The sequence below is a fragment of the Denticeps clupeoides genome, chromosome 14 (genome assembly GCF_900700375.1).
Source record: "Denticeps clupeoides chromosome 14, fDenClu1.1, whole genome shotgun sequence".
Taxonomy (NCBI): domain Eukaryota; kingdom Metazoa; phylum Chordata; class Actinopteri; order Clupeiformes; family Denticipitidae; genus Denticeps; species Denticeps clupeoides.
This window is the reverse complement of record NC_041720.1, coordinates 102,130-124,624: the sequence shown is the minus strand read 5'-3', so window position 1 is coordinate 124,624 and position 22,495 is coordinate 102,130. Positions and strand designations below refer to the sequence as shown.

General features: G+C 49.4%; 1 pseudogene; it reads left to right on the top strand.

Annotated features, from left to right (window-relative positions):
- Positions 1 to 1,022: 1,022 nt before the first annotated feature.
- On the top strand, positions 1,023 to 22,442 carry LOC114803247 (HBS1-like protein; annotated as a pseudogene).
- The last annotated feature ends 53 nt before the right edge of the window (positions 22,443 to 22,495 follow it).

Sequence of the window (22,495 nt, the reverse complement as noted above, 5' to 3'; positions counted from 1 at the left end):
TCCCCCGTGGGTGTGAAGACAATGTAGAGGTGTGCGAGACACTCGTCTTTTTCCACTTAAATCAAGTCATGGGGTGTGAGGACCCCAGGTGCGACCTACACACACACACACCTGCAACACACCTACCAGCACCAGAGACGGAAAAGCAGAAGAGAAGCCATAAAACGTTGCAGAAATGGCCCACGTTGGGGAGTAGAACGAAGCAGGAGTCGCCCTACAAACTGCGCACCCCCCACCTCCACCTGCGCGACCCCGCGGTGCGCCCACCTGTCTCTGGGACGCGCCCCGGCGGGTCTCCAGGTGTCTCCCGTCTTATTTATAGGATGCTGCCGTGTTACAGAGACGTGTGACCCTTTTTGCGTTTACAAGGTTTGGGGTCTGCGTTGACGCTGTGTGCCGGGTGTGTGTGTGTGTGTGTGTACGTATTTACAGTACATACAGAGCAGTGATGTGTCTGCTGTGATAAAGGCCTGAAGTGCCTGGACGTAAACAGGTTTTTCGTTTTTTTTTTTGCAGTGGAATTGTGGGGGAGTTCGTGAAGATCGTATCAATCACTAAAAACCAAAGGCGACTTGTTCCAGACACAATAAAACTGCAATTTTCTGCATGTTTTGAAGGCACAGTGGCCAATTAAAGAAAAGAAAATGAATGGCCGTGCATGGTTACCACTGCAGAATATTACACACAGTCAACACAAGCAACCTTTATAAAGTCATGGCCGACTTGTGGGGCGAACACTGTGTGTTACACACACACACACAAGGTAATTTCCAGGCCCAGCTGTGGGCAGAATGCATTTCTAAGGACTGGTAAGAAGGGACTTTCCTCTTCTTGTGGGATTTTTTTCTTATCTTCTAGATGGACCATGGACGTTGGGACAATAAATCCAATGTTGTATCACGTTGTCTTTAAAAATAATTAATCGACGCAAATCTGGAAGAGCGACATTTTGCAGCAGGCCAGAAAGAGCGCGGCAGGTGCCGGATGACGACGACGATGACGATGACGTCAGCGCCGAAACGCGCGGAGCGCACTGCGCATGCGCATCTCCCGCGTCAACATGGCGGCCACCGAGTGACGCGCGTTGGCCCGGAACCGCGCGGCGAGACCGATCCCGACAGAAACCCGCCTGGAGGCCGAGAGCGGCCGCGAACGCGAACATGTCCCGGCACAGGAACGTCCGCGGCTACAACTACGACGAAGGTTAGAGTCGCCGCGGAGCCCGAGGCCTGCGCACTGCCGGAGCAGCGGAACCGCCTAGAAACTGTGTGCACCGTGTGCTGTGCTGCTGTGTATCACAAGTGACAATCACTTCACTTTCGAGAACCGCGTAGAACCGCTTCCGGCTTCTTCTCGAGCCCTCATGGGTCCTTTTTTAAAAGGGCGCCTGTCATGGTGCCCACCGTCACCAAGGGTTATGGTTAAATACAGAGGACACGTTTCACCGGGTCACCATGTGCACACAAGCACTTCACTTTCACTTCACTATAGTTTTGTGGCATTATTTGAAAATTAAAATTTCAATGTTTGCTCTTTTTAAAAGAACCGTTTGCTGAAAATGATCAAAACCCATCATCTCCATGTAGGGTTCAGACAGTCGAAAGTGACGTGATTGTCATCGTGAGACGCTGCAGCGCAGCACACGGTGACACGGTGATGAAACGTGTCCTCTGTATTTAACCATCACCCTTGGTAAGCAGTGGGCACCATGACAGGCGCCCGGGGAGCAGTGTGTGGGGACGGACCTTCATCAAGGGGACCTCAGTGGCACCTCGGCGGTCGGGATTCGAACCGGCAACCTTCTGATTACGGGGCCACTTCCTTAACCGCTAGTCGTGATCGGTTATCATCCCCCGCCGCCACAATTACTGCTCAGTAATCCCGATCTTGGAAAATTTGCCCATTTCCAAGCTACGTTGTCCCCGCCTGATCTGCGTTGGTACTTCGTAATACACGCGCATTAATTGTGTAATCTGTTCTTCGTTAGTCGCTGGTCCGCTTGACGCTGGGGACCAATCAGCAGCGAGCTGCGTTTCTCTGGATGAGGGGACTGTGTGTGTGTGGTTCTTTTTTCAGACTTTGAGGACGATGACGTGTACGGACAGTCAGTGGACGATGACTATTGCATCTCTCCAGCTACGGGTGAGTCTTTTCACACACACACACACACACACACACACCACACACACCACACACACACACTCATCGTACCAGCATCTCAAAATAACGTATTGTGAGAAAAATGAGGTATACACGCAAATTCCATATGGCTGATTGGCTTGTAAAGTGACGAAGAAGATCTGCGTCTTGTCGTACTAATGAAATAAATGAAGGGGTTAACTGATCGAACAATGTGGATTTTCGGAATGATTGATGTAAAATTATGTAGAAATACCATAACCAGAGAGAACCACGACCTGGATGACTGAGAACCTTAACGGATATATGGTAGAAATACCATAATTATTGTACATCTGGCAACACCGACACATGCGCGCACGCCTAGCTGTTGCCCTTTTCTCATTGGCTGTCAGTGATGGGCGGGGCTCCTTTTTTTCCTCCACAGCTGCACAGTTCATCTACTCGCGGCAGGCGCCGCAGGTGGAGCCGCTGGAGGAGGAGGAGCTCGAGGAGCCGGACACGCCCACCTCCCCTGCTGTCGAGCGCCACCTTAACCCGCTGGACCAGGGTAGGAGTGCGTTAATCGGCGCCGTTCGCTTGAGCCTGCGGTAGACCCCACCGATTGGCCAATACTTCCGGGAATGTTGCACAAATGGATTTTGATTGGCTGGGGCTTTTTAACGTTCTGCCACAAGCAGAAAACGACGGAGCCGCCATTCAGATTGAAGACGCAGTAGGAAACTGGTCTCACGACAAACCAACGCCCTTATCAGTAGTCAGTAGTTACAGGGACAGTCCCTACCTGGGGACACTCAGGGACGCGATGGTAGTAAGTGGGGTTCGAACCCGGGTCTTTGTGGACGTCTGGCTTATAGGTGTGTGTGTCTGTGCAGGACGTCTGTACTCCTGTCTGGACCAGATGCGGGCCGTGCTCGGGGACTCGGTTGCCGGACTCGGTCTTGACTCAGGCCGCCGTACGCTGCGACTTTGACCCGCAGAGGGCACTGGACGCCGTCCTGTCCGGCGAGGACGCGCCCCCCCCACACGCGCAGGAGCAGCCGCTGCCGCAGCGCCAACAGAGAGGTACGCACTGAGGCCGGCCTCGCCGCGTTGAACCAATCAGCGCGCAGTGTGCTGATAAGGGGCGGGGGCACCGTTTCACGCGATGCCGAGCCGACAGCCCAGCCGTCTGGGTGGAAGTTGGCAGCGCCAACCTCACAGTAACTGTGCTGCAGAACATCACGCTTTACTGAGGTCACATTTACGCTAATTAGATCTTTAGAATTACTTTTTTTTTTTTTTATTATTATTATTTTTAAAGAACAGAACACACACACAGAGGCTGTCGTCTTTATTGCGAGCTTGTGTTCAGAGATAATCGTTTAACGTATCGCCTCCCTCTCTCTCTTCCTCTCGGCCTCCATTCATCTCCTGCTTGGTTTTGGCTCCGCCCCTTCTCCCTGTCCTGCCTCTCCTCTGGCTGCGATTGGCTCTCGTAAGGTAAGGAGCCGTATCTTCTTCTGCGTGCGCGGCGGAACACACGGCGGCCACATTCAGCGACCTGCTCGCTCGGTCCGTGCCAGGCGCGAGTGGGCGTCGCCCGGCGGACCCAGGTTCCGGTCTGGGCGGGTCAGAGTCGGGAGGTTTAGCGCGATTAATTTCTGACCACGAGAAGAGGGTTCAGAGCCAATCGGCACACATTACACCTGTGGGTGTGGCCACGCTTTGTCCGCGTCCTCCGTGTGTATCGGGGGGTCCGTCCCTCTCCCGCCCTCCTGGTTTGTCCCTGGGTCCAAATGCCCTAGGGTTGGCATCCCTTAGCTCCTCCCCCTACCTCCTGACCACTCCTCTGGGCAGTCTGAGCTCCGCCCTGCTGGTGGGGCAGACTGCACCAAATTCTGTTGGGGGGGCTACAGGTCACATGGCTGGCCCCTCATTGGCTGATTTGATTCAGGAGCATCAGAGCAGCAACCATAAGATGTACAGCGACCTGCCCGGACTGCAGAGCACACGCCTGCTTCCGCTGGTCCATAATCCGCCCGACGGCGGGGGGGCGTCGCCTCTCTCTGACCTCATGGCTCAGCACCAATCATGTTCCCTGTCTTCTCTCATGGGCGGAGCCATGGGTGGGGCCCAGAAAATGTCACCACTACCAACCCCACCGTCGTGTAAGCCCCTCCCCCTCCACATGCAGACATTGGACCTCCGTGCCCCGATTGCGGCAGACTCGACTGCCGAGTCCGGAGACAACGGTGTTTCATGTTGTCTTCAAGACGAGGTCCCTTCGCGGGGTCACTCACCTTTCACCGATGCCTCCTGTTGTCGCGGTAACCGATCAGGGGTGTTTGCTCGGCCATCGCTGTTTGCCCTGACCTTGTCGCTGAAAACGCCCACGTTGAGAAATGGGCGGAGCCTGTATGGGACATGGCACTCGAAAGCCTTCCTGGACAACAGACAAACTCAGAACCTGCGAGCCAATGAGCAGCTCCTACTTCATGACATCACACCCTTCCCCTTCGACACGCCCTCGCCCGACGACATCGTCCGAGCCAATCAGAGGAAGGCCTTCACCCGGGACTGAGAACAGACGCTTTAAACGGGAAAATGTAAAAATATTTTCAAATATCCACATTTTATACTTTTGTACTGGTTTTATTTTGTAATATTTTATTGCTACTTTTCATAGTTTCTAGTAAAGTATTTTGAGTTTTAGTATCTGTGGAGTATGCTGCCTTAAGTAGACATGATGATGAAGATGTGGAATAGGACAAAATGGAGAGAATTCCATAGACGGTTTTCTTAAACACACACCACGTCTGACCAGTTTCACACTGTTCCTCATCATTTCTTTCTGAAAACCTTTAGATTTATCTTCTGTGATGAAATAGTCCATCTCCATGGAGGCTTGCTGTTCCAGCAGCTGGTTACATGACCCTATGACCCTCAATAGTGCAATATGGTGGAATGGTGACATCATCCCTGAAGTCATCTCAACCAATCAGAATGCAGGTTAGAATCAACTGTAGTTAAGAAAACAGCATCTTCTGTGTTCTTGAAGAACCGTTTCCATAAACACACACACAGAGGAGCTCACCACACCAACACACGCATTGTACGTGTGTGTTTGTGCTTGTATGATGCTACTCGCAGGTTTGTGAAGTGGGCGGAGTTATGTTAGGCTGGTCACGATACTGAAATTAATAATCAATACAATTAAAGAAACTACAGAGAGGAAAAACTTAAAAAAGAAGTATTTTTACAGTTCTTTAATAGCTAAAAGTGTATTAAAGAAGTCAGAACGATATACATTTATGTGTAAGTACAATCTATAAATCATAAAGAATTAAATGAAAGAAACGACAAATGAAAGAAAAGATCTCCCAGTCGCGGCTTTCCTCCAGGAGCGATCGACTCTCGTAATGCACCGCGCCAAATCTTCTGTGGGCGTGGCTAAACCCACGCCATCCGCAAACAGTTGTACCAACCTGTCCCTTGGGTCTAATGCCTTGGCAGCGTCCCATATGCCACTGGCATCCCTTATCTCCTCCCACTACCTCCTGACCACTCCTCTGGGCAGTCTGAGCTCCGCCCTGCAGGTGGGGCAGACCGCACCAAACGCTGATGGGGGGGCTGCAGGTCACATCGGCAGCAGCCGGCTGCAGAAAACCCACCCCGACGACGACGGGGGGGCGCCGTCTCTCTCCGACCTCATGGCTCAGTTCCAATCATGTTCAGTGTCCTCTCTCATGGGCGGAGCCGTGGGTGGGGCCCAGAAAACGTCACCACCCCCACCTTCGTGTAAGCCCCTCCCCCTCCACGTGCAGACATTGGACCTCAGTGCCCCGATCGTGACGGACTTGTCTGCCGAGTCCGGAGACGACAGTGATTCATGTTGTCTTGAAGACGAGGTCCCTTTCACCGATGCCTCCTGTTGTCCTGGTAACCGATCAGGGATGTTTGCTCGGCCAACGCTGTTGGCCATGACCTTCTCACTGACAACGCCCACTCGCGCCGCGTTGAGTAATGGCCGCAGCCGGTATGGGGCGTGGCACTCGAAAGCCTTCCTGGACAACAGAGAAAGTCGGATGCGTCGAGCCAATGAGCAGCTGCCGCTTCACCACATCACTCCCTTCGCCTTCGACAGGCCCTCGCCCGACGACATCGTCCAAGCCAATCAGAGGAAGGCCTTCTCCTGCAGGAAGTACAGAGTCCCCGGGCGCAGGAAAATGTCAAATCGCATGTGACAAAAATAAACTTTTTTTGCACTGTTTTTAGTTTGTACTATTTTCTTGCTTCTTTTCATAGTAAAGTATTCTGAGTTTTAATAAGCGTGGAGGATGGACCAGGACCAGATGGACACCATGTCTACTGGTTTCACTTGTTCTGAATGCACTGGTGGAGATTGTTCATGCTGTGCCTTTAAATAAAGATTGCTCTTGGAATGTGCGCTGCTTGCTTGCTCTGTGATGTGTTCATATTTTACGGCAGTTAGATGATTAAACGATCCAACGCGGTTAAATTCTGGATCGGACGCGGATTTTAGGCGAATGTCGCAGGAAGGAATTGAACTAAAAGTTCGTGTTTGCTGACCAGGGCTCTCAAGTCACGTTCACGTGGCATTTCACACACGTCCTTCACCGTGTTTTACAAACGAATCGAAGCTCTCAGCCTCCAGCGCAAGGACCTACACAACAGCCAATCAGAAAATAGCAACACAAACCACCAATGTAAAGGCGTCCTGGAATTCTTCTGCCTTGTTCTGCTACCTGCTGCTTAACGAAATCTTGCAAACAAACTTCAAAAGTTGAGCGGCCCGTTGCTGACCCAGTCGTTCGCCGGAGGAGCGGCTGTCCGCAGAGACGCCTGTTGAAAGTGTTGCAGTCTGCCGGAAGACACACAACCTACGCAGCTCCTCGTCCAGGTGACGGTCATCTCTAAACTGGACTATTGTAACTCTCTCCTGGCTGGAGCCTCTGCGGTCACCATAAAACCCCTCCAGATGGTCCAAAACGTGGCGGCCCGCCTCATCTTCTACCAGCCGAACCACACCCACGTCCTGCCTCTCCTCACCTCTCTCCACCGGCTCCCGGTAGCTGCTCACATCCAGTTTAAATCCTTGATGCTGCCTACAGGGCTGTAAATGGAAGTTCTCCCTCTTACACCAACACACTACTAGCCAGATACCCTCCTGCACGCCCTCTCAGATCTGCACACCAAACCAGACTAAAAATCCCCTCTTCACAGGGTCTCCGGTCCCAATCCACTCTGTTCTCCTGTGTTGTCCCTGGCTGGTGGGACAACTTGTCCTGCTCCATTCGACTAGCCGAGACTACCAGCACCTTTAAGAAGCAGCTAAACACCCACTTGTTCAAAAAGTATTTCAGACGAATCTAACACACACACACACACACTCGTCCACCACTTAACAATTCCCAGCATGCTCTATTCCTGACAAGTTGGGCCTTATCAGGGCTCTTAGTTTTGTAACTCAAAATCTATAGAAACCGAATGGGAATTGCTGGTGTCGGGAACGTCTGCAGAGTAAAGTAAAGCAACCGGAACGTTTTAGCCTTGATCGATGTCTGAGAGTCGATTTCTCCAGTGTGCGTCCATGTATGATGCTACTCGCAGGTTTGTGAGTTGTGTGTGTGCGCGGGCGAGCTGTGTGTGTGTGTGTGTGTGTGAAGCCACATGAAGGTGTAACCACACCCTCTCCAGCAGATGTGATTTTTGCTTTTTGCTTTTTTCCGGCCCACGACGGGCCGAGCATCGTCAGTATCGGTCACCTCGATGCTTCACGTTCTGTCCGCTGATTCCATATTATCTGATGGTGCACGATGCACTTTTACACTCCAGCCGTTTCTTTCCTTCACTTCAGAGTTTAAAATCTTAGATGGGACTTGAAACGAGCCTGGTGATCTTAAGTGGAAAATTCAGAAGATCCGAAAGTCGGTATCGCGGTTTCGCTCTTCCACGGACGAGCTTCGGGCGTCCGAAGTCCCGTACCAGACCTTCTCGACTCTTCAGACCCACGGTTCTGATCTGCTGTAGTGTCGGTTCTACGTCTAACTCGCTGCAGTCACTGCTTACTTGGGCCCTAGAGGGGTGGATGTGGACAGATCTGAAGTTCTTCTGTTTTTTTACTTTAACTGCCGCCGCCACCTACGTAGGAAACTCTGATGATGGCCGCCCAGCTGGTCTCCTTCATCTCTGCTCGCTCTCGCTTCTCACTCTTTTCTTCTCTCCTTTCTTTTCTCTCGTTGCCGCCGCCCGTGTGGGTTTTGGTTTGAAATGTCAGGGGCCGGGAGGACGCGAGGTCGCCCTGAACCCAGCTTGACCTGCACTGTTTCCTGCAGCGTTGACCTCTGAATAAACGGAGACCACAGCTTCTACCAACACCAGCAGATACTTTCATCCAAGACACGTCCAACAGATGCTCCATCAGACGGAGGTCTGTATATATACCTGCAGAATGATGCATCCTGCTGTTCTGATGATCATGTGGCACGCAGAGGTCAGCGTGGTCCTTCTGGCTGGTCTGCAACTACAGAACCACCACTAGGTGCTGCTTGACCCACGCTCGGTCCGCACTAGTAGCTGCGTGGCACGAACATTCCAGAAGACCTGCTCTGCTGGAGATGTTCCGTGGTTAATGGTCACCTGACCTTGTGTCCGTGGAGATGTTCCGTGGTTAATGGTCACCTGACTGATGAGGGAGGATCCAGAGATCCTGCTGCCGCCGCGCTGCTCTTTTTGACCCTGGTTTCGGTTGGTGCTGATTGATGGTGCGGGTGGAGGTGACTCATTTCTGAAGAGGTGAAATCGATGCATTTAGGCAGACGCTCAGGTCCCAGAAACGCACACACACACTCTGAGCAGATATGAGCAAACTTCAGCTGAGGCCCACGCGCTGGCGAGAGTGAGCGAGGCTGAAGATGAGTGCACGGCGGAACGTTGAATTCAAGTCGGCTGATGCTTTTTATCAAAATGGTGCAACAGTGAAAAGTAGTCGATGAAATGTGAATATGCGACAGGACTCGTGATACTCCAGTAATTCTGCATCACCAAAACAATATAAATATAAAAAAATATTTTATAAAAAAAAAATAAAAAATAGGCTCCTTGCATGGCTGCTAGGAACCTTTACAAAATGCGACACAGAATTTATTAAAGCATCTGACAGTCCTGGGTATTCATAATTATTCAGTCTGGCTGCATGGACTGACAAACCACTGCGGAGTTTAGGCTATAAGTAAAATTATTATTAGATAAAAAAAATAACTTGGTTTGAGGTTTTTTTTTTTTATATATATTATAATAAATACACTAATTTGTCCGGAGCACTTTATGTGAGGTGTGTGTGTGTGATGTATACAATGCGCCCCCTTCAGGTCAAAAGGTGCCATCACCAACCGTGAGTTCAGGTTCTGACCTCTGACCTGCGTCCCACTGTTCAGCTCGTCAACGCGGCTGCAGTGAGGGACATTTGTGAAAAACTAATATCTTTTAAAAAGAAAATGACGTCCATTAAAGTCGCACGGAAGGTTGTGTGTTGTCTGTGTGTGTGTGTGTGTGTGATGTTTGTGTGCTCATTTCAATTTGAGTAATAAACTGATCGAGGTTCTGATATCAGCCAACAGGAAGTTGCACGCAGGACACGTGTAGAAATTCAGGTTGTTACTCAGACCAAGAGAGATTTATTACAGCAAAGCCGACGTAGAATATTCACACTTTTTATGTTGTTACTGAGTTTCAGGCACACGTGTGTTGAAAAGAACTTTCCCGGTCGTCCAGTTTTGTAAGTGTGAGTGAAGTGATTGTCACGGCACAGTGTGCACACAGTGAAATTTGTCCTCTGCATTTAATCATCACCCTGAGTGAGCAGTGGGCAGCCATGACAGGCGCCCGGGGAGCAGTGTGTGGGGACGGTGCTTTGCTCGGTGGCACCTCGGCGGATTCGGGATTCGGCCGCTTCCTTAACCCTAAACACCACTGGCCATTGGTATTTAGTCGAGGAGTTTACCACGGTGGTTTGGTAGTTTATTGACCGTTTACACGGTCAGGCGTTCGGAATAACGGTAATCCTGTTGGTTACCGTGGAATCCCACTTACTACCATTGTGTCCCTGAGCAAGACACTTAACCCTAAATTGCTCCGGGGGAGACTGTCCCTGTAACTACTGACTAAGTCGCTCTGGATAAGGGCGTCTGGTAAATGCTCTAAATGTAAATGAATCCGGCATGTCCAGATGTGGTCCGCATGTCCTGGAAGATCTGAGGAGTTCACCATGATGTCCGATCGGGTAGACGTTCTTGCTGGACCGCAGTGCATCAGCGTTTACTGTGTGGGGACCGCGCGGGGTGTCCACGCTCATCTGAGGGCGAGGGCGAGGACGGGGGTGTCCTGGTCTGGAATGTATTTTGTATGAGGACACGGTTGATGTAGAAGTGGAGCCGGACGGCGGGGACATCACACCAGTTGTCCTCTTCTCACCTATTCCTGGGTCTCAGCCGTCCTGCTGACGCAGAAGCAGATTAACCCCTTCCTGGCCGCGCTGTTCACACGCAGATGACTGGTTCTGGGAGCGTTTCGTATGAATCACTCTGTCCCGGTATGACTGGGGCTGCTGCGAACTGTGTGTGTGGACGGAACGGGACGTCGCTCACTTCTGTGTCCTTTGATCTCAATCTGTTTTTTTTTTTTTTTTTTTTTTTGTTCTCGCACCTTTATTCTGACCATATTGACGCACATTTGATGGATTTGAAGGATGTGTGGTTTCCGTTGAAAAGAATCGTATAATCGATGAATCACGACGCAGACGTGGACAGTTCTGCATCATAATGACGTTGCTTGGCGATTTTCTGGCGCCCGTATAAAAGTTCTGGTTAAAAATGTCGGAGTTTCGCGTGGCCTCGCTCTCGCACCACTTCTACACGCACACACGACGCCGGAATGGCCGACCTTTCTCCGAGTGTCCAGGGAAGAGTGCCGCGTTGTCGCGTTCGGCCTGAAAGCGGCTGAAAGCAGAAAAACGGCCCGTGTTCAGTCCGCACTCACCGGACTCATTTTTCTGCTCATCGTAGCAAACCAAAGTGTCCACACGGGTGTACGAGACCTTGGACACAATCATCATCAACAACTTTTATTTCTTATCTAGCCCATAATCACATGCAGTTCGTCTCCATGGGCTTCGACAGGCCCTACAGTTGGAAAAACTCCACTATAAAAAAGGAGGGAAGAGACGTTGGGAAGGAGTGATACAGAGAGGGACGTCCTTCCAGGGTAGACTGAGCCTGCAAGTTGGTGTCAGTGCAGGGTTGGTGATGTGTATAAGAAAAGAGAGAAAGTCCTACAGTTGAAGAAGTGGAGACGTCCAGAGTGTTGTATAGAGCATCTGTCCATGTTTGGAGGTCCTGGACAGTGCAGAATAGGTTTTAGTCCAGTGTCATGGTCTAGATTACGTGTCCATAATGATGTTACTGGTCCATTTGAAGATCCCTGGAGCTGTAGTTGTAACGGTGGTGGTGGCTGTGGTGACCCTCTGGTTTGTTTCATGGTATGTCCTTGTTTAGCAGTTGTCAGGAACCAGGATTTATCTGCTGGTCTCTTCACTGGGGTCTGCCAGTAGTCTGGACGCTTGATTCCGTGTCTCGGAGAGAACAGACAGAAGCAGGTCAGATGGTGGCATCGTACGACGATACTGAAATATGTGGTTATAGTGGTATATTGGGGCTACAGTGGCCCGGTACCCTAACTAGGACAGCCTAACTAGGGTGAATTTAACACTGTCTGTGTCTAACGGGGACTGTGTGATAACGTGGACTTAATAGTTGACGCTGTGTCTGGGACTTTAACAGATGTGTTTTCAGTTCGCGTGACCATGTAGAACATGTATGGGATGCATCGGGATTCGTCGATATCGGGGCACGGATCATTGTAATTGTGGAGGTTCACACCTCTGGTTTCCGGGTGACTTGTGTGGTTTTAGTCTCTGTGTTCGTGTTCTGTCTCCTGTCTCAGGTAGAGTCCGTGAGTCCTCTCAGGCGCAGCTGGAAACCGAAGTCCTTCCCAAAGTCGCTCGCATGACCGTCTCAGGCAAGAAGCAAACCATGGGCTTTGAGGTGCCAAGGTAATGCAGAGGTCAAAGGTTAACATGACCCCCTCCCACACATCATACTCTGTTCTTTTTTTATGCAGTGGCTTCACACTGCATGCATAGTGTCATTAATTACATTATTAATCACGCTGGCGCTCTGTACTGCAGAAGTAGTGGGAGTGGCTCTGACTTAGTGGGCGGGGCACAGTGTACGTGTGCCTGCAGTGCCCTCTGGGAAGGCGCCAAACCACAAGGGTCGCTGGTGCCTTGAGATTAAAACCCACGGAGCGGACCCCACCCCACACACACCCACACACCAGCTAGCACACAAGGTCTCTTGTCTGGTCCTGGTTCTTTCTCCCCAGAAACCACAGAAGACGCCCAGACACACCCACGTCCCCACCTATCCTCCAGACCACAGTCCCTCACCGTCCCACTGTATCACTCTCAGGATGCTGGACTGGTGGAGAGTGTGTGTGTGTGTGTGTGTGTGTGTGTGTGTGTGTGTGTGCCAGATCCTGAGCTGCTGCTTCAGTGTCTTGTTGTCACCAGAAATGCCAGATTATGAAGAAACATGATGTTCATCTTTCTGTGTTTTTCTTTGGTTGAAAATGTGAGGTATTTAGATGTATTATTTTATAATGTGTGTGTGTGTGTGTGTGTGTGTGTGTGTGCATGCAGCAATGAAGAGAATGGGGTTCCCAGCCCATCTGTTCGTCGAGCACCCAGTCCTGACGTGGTCTCGGTGACCATGACCCCCGAAACGCCATCCAAGCTGCTGGGTGGTGCAGACGAGGCTCCGCCTCCGGCCACGCCACGCCCTGCGGGTTCGAACAAGAACCAGCTGAACGTCCGAGAGGAGCTGGAGAAACGGCAAGGCGGGAAGCCGCTGCTCAACCTGGTGGTCATAGGTGTGAGGGAGACAGACATGAACCTACACACACGGCGCACATGTGGACAGGAGTGGTCCTAGTCCCCCTCTCCCTACACACATACAAAAATATAAAACACACACACACACACACACACACACACATATATATATATATAAACATTGTAAAAAAATTGTGCTCCGTACCGAATTTAACCAAGACCTTTTTTTTGTCCAACTTCCATCGGTGTTAATTTTGCTCGTTCACGCTCACGTCCCCCATATATGGGTGTGATGGAATTTAGAAGACACGACGACGCTGACGTTTGCTCATTATTCGAATTGTCTGTTCCACCTTAAATGCCGCAGGCTGTTATTTTGCATGGAAATTTCCATGTTCCTCATAAATCTATGTGCACATGAGCAAAGTTCCCAGGTCAATTTTACAGTGAAAAATGTTTTGTGCCTGAGAGGTATTAGTTGACACAACTCCTACACATCCTGTTTTACCTTTAACAAGCGACTTTTCTGTGGTCTTTTCTGTAAAAGAATGCCATTCATCAGTCCAATGCACAGTTCCCATGTGACATTTTCAGGCAACACTTGACACCATTTCTAAAAGTTCAGGGAGTTGAGTGTTGACCCCCCTACAGGCGCAATACAGGTACTGCAGCCTGCTGAGCAGTATTTAAGGTGGATCAAGCACCTTTTATTCTGTGAGCTTGTTATTAGATGCCGCTCCAGACAGGCAGAGAATCCCCTGCCGCTCCCCGAAGCAGCAGGCGCACCTCGCAAAATGAGGGTACCCTTACTTCCCAGAAAACAAACCGGTGCCCATGCAATCAGGATGTCAGGGCAGCATGGGTGCCCGGGAGAAAAAAAAATGCAAAAGCCCATGTTGCCCATATCAAAAAACCGCCACTGCATGTTGGGTGTGTGTGTGTGTGTGTGTTAGGCCACGTGGATGCTGGGAAGAGCACACTGATGGGCCATTTGCTCTACCTGCTGGGGAACGTGAACAAGAGGATGATGCACAAATACGAGCAGGAGGCCAAGAAGGCAGGAAAAGCTTCATTCGCCTTCGCCTGGGTGCTGGACGAGACCGGCGAGGAGAGAGACCGGTGAGACACACACACACACACACACAGCTGTAGTTACGTTTCCACTATAGATTTGCAGAAAACTGAAGCCATGTTGTAATGAAATGACTGTTTTCCATTCGGTGATGCTATCTGAGAAACAAAGGGGTTCTCTCGTCTTGGCCGTCAATCTGAGAGTCATGGTGATGGACGCTCAGAGTCCTGATTATTTCTGTTGCAGCAACCACATGTGGCCTGTAAATTAGCGATTTTCTGTAGGATTTTTTAATTGGTTCTGTGTAATGGAAACATGACGCGCTCTCTCTGTCTCCTTCATGTTCATCTCGCAGGGGCGTCACCATGGACGTCGGCATGACTAAATTCGAGACAAACTCAAAGGTGGTGACTCTCATGGACGCTCCAGGTCACAAAGACTTCATTCCCAACATGATCACTGGAGCCGCACAGGTATGGCCCCAGAATGACACAGGAACCCAGAAAAAAAAACACATTCTCACAACGTTCTACCACTGGGAACATATGCAGGCCTGTGATTTGACCAACTCGTTGACTACATGCATTAAAAAGTGTACACATTGTGTGTCGTGGGTTGAAATGGTAGTATGTTCAGGTTGAGGCGTGTAAGGTGTTTGTTCCAGTGCTTCTCTCTTTCTTTCTGTAGCAGCTGGAATGATTACTGAGCAGAAATGTTTTACTCTGGTGGCGTGTGTGTGTGTGTGTGTGTGTGTGTCTCTGTGCTTTTGAAAGTCCCCTGTTTTGCCCCTCTAAGCCATGTGGTTTTGAGAGCTTGTGATATTGGCACTATTGAGATGAGTGTGTGTACATCTTGAGGTGACTGAAATATTGCAGGTTTGTAAAAGTCTGTCACGTTCAGCAGGAAGCATCATTTCCTCCCGTGTTTCCTCTGGCTTTCTGAACGTGTGTGTATGTGTGATGGTTGGTGCATTCAAAAATCCCAGACAAAGTCAACAGACTTCCCTGCGAACTACATTGGAACCGCACACCTGCTATACTACACACAAAAACTACCACCACGCCTGCTGTACTACACACGAAAACTACCACCATGCCTGCTATACTACAAACCAAAACTACCACCATGCCTGCTATACTATACACCAAAACTACCACCACGCCCGATATACTTTACCTGAGAACTACCAACATGCCTGCTATACTATTCACCAAAACTACCACCACGCCTGCTGTACTACACAACGAAAACTACCACCATGCCTGCTATACTACAAACCAAAACTACCACCATGCCTGCTATACTATACACCAAAACTACCACCACGCCCGATATACTTTACCTGAGAACTACCAACATGCCTGCTATACTATTCACCAAAACTACCACCACGCCTGCTGTACTACACACGAAAACTACCACCATGCCTGCTATACTACAAACCAAAACTACCACCATGCCTGCTATACTATACACCAAAACTACCACCACGCCCGATATACTTTACCTGAGAACTACCAACATGCCTGCTATACTATTCACCAAAACTACCACCACGCCTGCTGTACTACACACGAAAACTACCACCATGCCTGCTATACTACAAACCAAAACTACCACCACGCCTGCTGTACTACACACGAAAACTACCACCACGCCTGCTGTACTACACACGAAAACTACCACCATGCCTGCTATACTACAAACCAAAACTACCACCACGCCCGCTATACTATACCTGAAAACTACCACCACGCCTGCTGTACTACACACGAAAACTACCACCATGCCTGCTATACTATACACCAAAACTACCACCACGCCCGATATACTATACCTGAGAACTACCACCATGCCTGCTATACTATACCTGAAAACTACCACCATGCCCACTATACTACAAACCAAAACTACCACCACGCCCACTATACTACAAACCAAAACTAAACAGCATGCCAGCTATACTATACACCAAAACTACCACCACGCCCGCTGTACTACACACCAAAACTACCACCACGCCCGCTGTACTACACACCAAAACTACCACCACGCCCGCTGTACTACACACCAAAACTAACAGCATGCCTGCTATACTACACACCAAAACTACCACCCACGCCCGCTGTACTACACACCAAAACTACCACCACGCCCGCTGTACTACACACCAAAACTACCACCACGCCCGATATACTATACCTGAGAACTACCAACATGCCTGCTATACTATTCACCAAAACTACCACCACGCCCACTATACTATACACCAAATCTACTACTACGGCCCGCTGTACTACACACCAAAACTACCACCACGCCCCGCTGACTACACCCCAAAACTACCACCACGCCCGCTGTACTACACACCAAAACTACCACCCCGCCCGCTGTACTACACACCAAAACTACCACACACGCCCGCTGACTACACACCAAAACTAACAGCATGCCTGCTATACTACACACCAAAACTACCACCACGCCCGCTGTACTACACACCAAACTACCACCACGCCCGATATACTATACCTGAGAACTACCAACATGCCTGCTATACTATTCACCAAAACTACCACCACGCCCACTATACTATACACCAAATCTACTACTACGCCCGCTGTACTACAAACCAAAAACTACCACCACGCCCGCTGTACTACACACCAAAACTACCACACGCCCGCTATACTACACACAAAACAAAACTAACACCAAACCACCACGCCCGCTGTACTACACACCAAAACTAACAGCATGCCTGCTATACTACACACCAAAACTACCACCACGCCCGCTGTACTACACACCAAAACTACCACCACGCCCGATATACTATACCTGAGAACTACCAACATGCCTGCTATACTATTCACCAAAACTACCACCACGCCCACTATACTATACACCAAATCTACTACTACGCCCGCTGTACTACACACCAAAACTACCACCACGCCCGCTGTACTACACACCAAAACTACCACCACGCCCGCTGTACTACACACCAAAACTACCACCACGCCCGATATACTATACCTGAGAACTACCAACATGCCCGCTGTACTACACACCAAAACTACCACCACGCCCGCTGTACTACACCACGTTTGCTATATTTGACCCAGCAGTGTGTGTTTTCCAGGCGGATGTGGCCGTGTTGGTGGTGGACGCCAGTCGCGGTGAGTTTGAAGCCGGGTTTGAGGCCGGGGGTCAGACGCGAGAACACGGCCTTCTGGTTCGCTCTCTTGGTGTCACGCAGCTCGCTGTGGCTGTCAACAAAATGGATCAGGTGGGTGTGTGCGCTGTGTTACTGTGTCGCGAGTGTGTGCCGCTTTGTCGCTGTACATCAGGTCGTGTGTGCGCTCGTGCGTAATTTCGTAGGTGAACTGGCAGCAGGAACGATTCCAGGAGATCGTCAGCAAACTCGGCCATTTTCTGAAGCAAGCAGGTTTCAAGGTAACCAGACACACACACCAACTTGTATGTGATGTGATGGCCACGGGCTGCAGCCGTTCAGAACACCGGTGTGTGCGTGTGTGTGTTTTCAGGACTCGGATGTGTCTTATGTCCCCACCAGTGGTCTCTCTGGAGAAAATCTGACCACCAGGAGTTCAGTACCTGAACTGACCAGTTGGTATAAAGCTCCATGTTTACTGGAGCAAATAGGTGAGAACGACACACATATTTACATTTTACATTTCCAGCATTTACCAGACGCCCTTATCCAGAGCGACTTACAGTCAGTAGTTACAGGGACAGTCCCCCCCGGAGACACTCAGGGTTAAGTGTCTTGCTCAGGGACACGATGGTAGTAAGTGGGGTTTGAACCCGGGTCTCCTGGTTCATAGGCGAGTGTGTTACCCACTGGGCTACTACCACACACAGTGAGACACTGAGCTTGGGAACTCACATCCACGCGTCCAGGACTTCTGTAACGGAAACCGACAGGGACACAGTATCTGTCACCATCTTCAGTTTTTTGTTGTTGCTGCTGTTGTCTAAGATGATTTTAATGATATGATCTGATTGTGTGTGTGTGTGTGTGTGTGAAGTCAGCAGTCTGGTGGCACTGGGACGTGTGACCGCTACCAGGCTGCTGTTGCTTCTCGATATGCGTGTGCAGCAGCGGTGATGTCATCTGAGTACCGAGAACTGCTGGGTTCTGTGCGGCAGCGCTGCTCGCCACCTGTGGCCTGTGATTGGCTGTGTCCTCGGGCTCCTGGCCTGTGATTGGCTGACGGAGAGGGTAGTTTAGGCGGAGCGCAGCTGACTCAGCAGCACGGGCCGTACGAGAACCGCTGACCTGGCGGCGAGAAAGTTCTCGTCTTCTCACTTTCTCCGTCTTTCTGTCGCGTCATGATTCTGAGTCTGACTCACGATCCCTCTGCTCCTGTGACTCTCAGACTCGTTCCGGCCGCCGCAGCGATCGCTGGAGCAGCCGTTCCGCCTCTGCGTGTCCGACGTCTTTAAAGGTGAGGTCCAGCCCCGCCCCTCACCTCCAAACAGTCAGAAAACTTGCTTAGTGTGTGTGTTGTGTTTAGACCAGGGCTCCGGGTTCTGTGTGACTGGAAAGATAGAGGCGGGGTTTATCCAGACTGGCGACCGTGTGTTGGCCATGCCCCCCAATGAGACCTGCACTGTGAAAGGTACACACACACACGCACACTGTATCAGGTATAGGTACATGGTGCGGTCCAGTAGCGCCCCCTGCTGACCTCTACTCCCCGCCCCTTATTACAATGCCCCGCCCACTTTCCCTGCAGGGATTACGCTTCATGATGAGCCTCTGGATTGGGCTGCCAGCGGCGATCATGTGACTCTGTCTGTAACCGGAATGGACATAATCAAAATTAAGTATGAACGCACACACACACACACACACACACACACACACTCTTTCTCAGGTTGACCTTGTTTCTCTCGTCCTCTCTTTCCAGTGTGGGCTGTATATTCTGTGATCCTAAAGAACCCATTAAAGTCTGTTCTCGGTTCCGTGCCCGGATTCTCCTGTTTAACATTGAACTTCCCGTCACACAGGGCTTTCCTGTGAGTAACAGCTGTGTGTGTTCCAATCGATCAATAAGTCCGTTTTAAATGTATACAGCGCTTTTTACAATGCTCCTCACAGTAGAACAGCAGCTGTTCTAATGAAAAGGACTTCAGGTTCCTCTTCTGGTCAGATTTATCCAGGAATTATGGAATAAAGAGGTTATTGCAGTCCAGTTGTGTATTATGATGTAATATTCTAGGTTGTATATTACAGTGGCAGCAGCTCCACATGGGAGTGTGTTCAGTATATTGTAATTTGGTTTATATTTCTGTGAATCTGTGTGTGTGTGTGTGTGTGCCACAGGTGTTGTTGCACTACCAAACCGTGAGTGAACCAGCCACCATTAGAAAACTTGTCAGTGTTTTACACAAGAGCAGTGGAGAAGTTCTGAAGAAGAAACCAAAGTAAGTGTGTGTGTGAGAGAGAGAGAGAGCGATTTGGTGATTAAGAAATTCCGATCTTTTTTTCTAATCCCAAGAAGGCTAGAACATTTACATTTACGGCATTTGGCAGACGCCCTTATCCAGAGCGACTCAGTCACTGAGCACCTTCACACGGCAGCTCAAGACCTTCCTCTTTAGAGAAGATTTAGATGAACTTGCGACCTTCTTCTTGTCTTCTGTACAGAATCTACAACAGAGTGAATAAAAAGATTGTATTCATAGTTGGGGGTTCTAGTGAACCAGAACTGACCACTTCATCCATGGTGACATGGAAGCACGTTGTAAGTGGCTCTGGTTAAGGACGTCTGCCAAACGCCTTCAATGTAAATGTAAGCGGCCTCCTTTTTTTATAAAGACGAACTTATTCATTATTTACATTTAAGGCATTTGGCAGACGGCCGTATCCAGAGCCACTTACAACGTGCTTCCAAGCTACCATGGATGAAGAGATCAATTCCGGTTCACTAGGACCCCCAACTATGAATACAATCTTTTTATTCACTCTGTTCTAGTTTCTATACAGAAGTCAGACGAGAAGAAAATTACAATTTAATATAAATATTCTTTAAAGAGGAAGGTCTTGAGCTAGAAAGCACACAGCTGTTGTGTGGCCGTGTCGGACTGGGGTTTTGTGTAACGTTTCTGTCATTTATATTAGACGTTTCTAGAACATCCATGTCATGTTTCTTGTAACGTTTGTGTAACGTTTTCTGAAGGTGCCTGACCAAAGGCCAGAACGCAGTGGTGGAGATTCAGACCCAGCGGCCCGTGGCTCTGGAGCTTTATAAAGACTACAAGGAGCTGGGACGGTTCATGCTGCGCTATGTCGGCTCCACTATCGCTGCCGGTGTGGTCACCGAGGTAACAGACGAGAAAGTGTCACAAGGTTTTAGGTCCTTAGTCTTTTCCAAAATGGGTTTAAATACATGTTTTCCTCAAAATTCTACACACAACGCATCATAATGACAACATGGAAAGATTTTACTTGAGGTTTTGGCAGATATTTTAAAAGTGAAAAGTATACAAGTATTTACAGCCTTTGCCATGAAGCTCAAAATTGAGTTCAGATGACTCCTGTTTCCCCTGATCACCCTTGAGATGTTTCTGCAGCCTAACTGGAGTCCACCTGTGGAAAAAACAGTTGACTGGACCTGATTTGGAAAGACACACACCTTTTATACAAGGTCCCACAGCTGACGTTCCAGGTCAGAGCTCAAACCACGCAAGAAGTCAAAGAAATTGTCTGTAGACCTCGGAGACAGGGTTGTCTCGAGGCACAAATCTGCTGCTTTTTCTGCTGCTTTGAAGACAGCTATGTGGCCTTCATCATCCGGACTCTTCCTAGAGCTGGCCTTAGTCAGGGAGGTGACTAAGAACCCAATGGTCACTCTGTCAGAGCTCCAGAGGTCTTTGGTGGACAGAGGAGAACCTTTTAGAAGGACAACATTCTCTGCAGCAAACCACCAATCAGGCCTTTATGGTAGAGCGGCCAAACAGAAACCACTCCGTAGTAAAATGCACATGGCAGCCTGCCTGTAGCCAAAAGCCACCTGAAGGCCTCTCGGACCATGAGAAACAGAGTCCTCTGGTCTTTGGTGTGAATGCCAGGCGTCACGTTTGGAGGAAAACAGGCACCGCTCATCACCAGGCCAATACCATACAGTGAAGCATGGTGGTGGCAACATCATGCTGTGGGATGTTTTTCAGCTGCAGGAACGGGGAGACTAGTCAGGATAGAGGGAAAGATGACCTCCTGAATGAAGACCTGCTCCAGAGCGCTCTTAACCTCAGACTGGGCCGACGGTCCGGCTTCAGGACAACTCAATGATCTCTGGTGAGATCTTAAAATGTCTGTGCTTCCATCCAACCTGATGGAGCTTGAGGGGTGCTGCAAACTTGAGGCTGTAATTGCTGCCAAACGTGCATTTACAAAGTATTGAGCAAAGGCTGTGAATACAGAATAAATTTGGCAAAACCTCAAACATGTTTTCATGTTGTCATTATGTGGTGGTGTCTGTATAAAAAAATTAAAAATTTAAATCAATTTTAGAATAGAACTGTAACATAAGAAATGTGGGAAAAGTGATACTTTCTGGATGCACCGTAACTATCGTAATGCGTTTTCTTACATAAACTCTTCCGTTCCGTTGGCATGTAATAATACAATGATGAACAAGATGAAATATAATCGTAGATGTTCCCAGACCGAGGTGAATTGGGTAGAACCAATCCAAAACGCAGCATGCTCTATTGGCATTCTTTCATTTATATGATATTTATTGATGCTTAATAAATTGCAGGGACTAAAGAAATTAGTTTTAGAACAATCACGGTTTCTGAACAGAAATTAGATTTTTATTGTTATCTGTCCCACTTTTTAATAAAAATAATAATTTTGTCTTGTTTTGCTTTTTCTTCTTTTAGATCAAAGACTTTTTCCTGTCACCTGCACCCCGTCTCAGTCGTTCATGACATAACTGGGGTGAAAGGTCACGATGGGGTGACCTATGTTTGGTTCGCTGCTGATGAATAAAGCTGACACAACAACCGGACTTTCGGCACAAACACACGCATACATAACATCTTTATTTAGTGCTGTGGAGGCTCGCTGCAAGGGCTGCTGGGAGGACATGGCCACGTTCCTAAAGTGGTTGGGTTTTGGTGAAGGTTTAGGAACACTACAGCGGAGGAGGAATAAACCCCGGTTCCACACGCGGAACCTCCTCCTCCTCCCCGCCGCTGGTTTCATTTGGTCAAAATTCCAAATAAAACTGTCGCAAGCCATGGTTGCTTCTGTCCGTCATTGTCACGTGTTGTTCCAGGACTTCTGAATTCAC